Here is a 2566-nt window from a genome sequence, read left to right as displayed (position 1 = left end):
ATTAGATCACAAAAACAAATTTTTACATTTATGCTACATCTTCTTGTCGTCGTTAGGCATTTTAATATATTTTTATATCAATTTCAAAATTAATCATCGATCAAGTAATTAAAATTACTATTATTAATCGGAATCCCGGCGTTCTACGTTGCCTAGAACCGGTTAAATTTAATTTTTTAATTAAAAAATTAATCAAATTTGGTCATAGAGGACGGGCTTTTATACTATTTAACAGGCCACCATTTTGTTTTTACTAGTCAGATTTGTATTTTTTTTTTTATTTTTCCCAAATCTTGATAATATATTCATATTTATTTTGTCAGTTTTTGTACGATCGAGCCATCCGTTGTCGAAATAGATGTTTTGATTATTACGAAAACGAAAATGGGTTAGTATGTTCTACACATAATTTTAAAATTAAGCAACAAAACATGTTTCGTAAACGGATAGCTTGGGCGTAACAATTTTTTTTTATAATTTAAGAAATAATCTCTAGAATCGGAAAATGTTAAAAAAATACAATTCTGACTAGTAAAAACAAAATGGTGACCTATTAAATAGTATAAAAATCCCACCCTCTATCGCCAAATTTGATCAAAATTTTAATTTAAAAATTAAATTTTACCGGTTCTAGGCAACGTAAAACGACGGAATTTCGAATAATAATAGCAATTTTTAATACTTGATCCATGATTAATTTTGAATTTGATATAAAAATATAATAAACTACCTAACGACGACAAAAAGGTGTAGCATAAATGTATAAACATTTCTTTTTGTGATCTAATCGGCCAATATGTTTGGCCGTGTAGTAGCTTTATTCATGAATGTGCATGCCATTGTCAATGGCACATTAACAGTGTATTTAGTATATGTCCTAAAAGAATAACCTTTTTGCCAACGTAGAAATTGTTAAAAGTAGACTAGTTTTAAATGATAAAATATATCTTAACCGCAGACATACATGTATAAAAAAATTGTAAATGGTCAAGTAAACTGCCACTCAGTGAATTCCAGAAAAGCCATCTTTATTGGTGGTATGAAGTTCACCACAAAATAAAATGTCCAGGGCCAAGTAGAGTTTTCGTCAAGTTTGAAGTGTTTTCTTGTCTTCGTTTAGATTCCTCTTCTGGTTACATTTAACAAACAAGGCTGTTACTCCTTGCAAGTGGAAATGGTGCCGCGAGCACAGCTCTGTGGGATGGATATGTGATACACGATTTTATTATTATTATTTACTTGCTAATAATTTTTCATGCGGTATTTATAGCTGGATGTTTAAATGTTTTCCGACTAGTGTATAGAATATCTTATGTGTAAATGTGTCATCATAAGCTAATCCTCTTAACTCTATAATACTTCGTCATACTCCACAATTTGGCCATTGATTGCGCTCCCTTATCACTGTTTATCTGTGCATATCCATTCAGCATTTATAATAGACCGTGTATATATATATATACATATATATATGTGTGTGTGTGTGTGTATGTATGTATGTATGTATATATGTATGTATATGTATATATGTGTATATATACGTATATATGTATATATATATGTATACGTATATGTATATAAGTATATGTATATATTTATATATATGTATAATATATATACACATATATATATACACATATATATATATATACACATATATATATATACATATATATATGCATATATATATATAAGCATATATATATATGTGTGTGTGTGTATGTATGTATATATGTATGTGTATGTATATATGTATGTATATGTATATATGTGTGTATATGTATATGTATATATACGTATATATGTATATATATATGTATATGTATATGTATATAAGTATATATGTATATATTTATATATATGTATATATATGTATATATATATGCATGTATGTATGTATGTATGCATGTATATACTTTAATTATAATTATAAAATAACAAACAATGAATTTATCTAGACCTTTGATTCAAATTTATTAATATTAAAAGTCACAATTGTATGTGCATATTATTATACAGATGAATGTCAAATAATTAAAGTAAAAATGTTTAAAAAAAGGTTTATACAAATATATTTGAAACCCTTATACACATAATTTCTATGAATACAGTCGAACGTGGAAAAAAAATAATTTCACTATAGTCGACAGTTTTTAGTTAAATATAAATTAATTTTTTTACAGTAAAAATTATAACTAAATTTGACACAAAATTATTTGAATAAATTAAATAATTAACTTTATAGTCATAATCATATATGCATAGTAACATATATATACACATAAATGTCAAAAAATGAAAGTAAACATGTTATAAAGAAGGTTTATAAATTATTATTTGAAACCCTTACACACATAATTTCTATGAATACAGTCGAACGTGGAAAAAAATAATTTCACTATAGTCGACAGTTTTTAGTTAAATATAAATTAATTTTTTTACAGTAAAAATTATAACTAAATTTGACACAAATATTTTTGAATAAATTAATAATTAACTTTATAGTCATAATCATATATGCATAGTAACATATATATACACATAAATGTCAAAAAATGAAAGTAAA

The sequence above is a fragment of the Anneissia japonica genome, unplaced genomic scaffold (genome assembly GCF_011630105.1).
Source record: "Anneissia japonica isolate Jap-2015-1 unplaced genomic scaffold, ASM1163010v1 scaffold287740_len772037_cov194, whole genome shotgun sequence".
Taxonomy (NCBI): Eukaryota; Metazoa; Echinodermata; class Crinoidea; order Comatulida; family Comatulidae; genus Anneissia; species Anneissia japonica.
Note: the sequence above shows the minus strand (reverse complement) of the source record.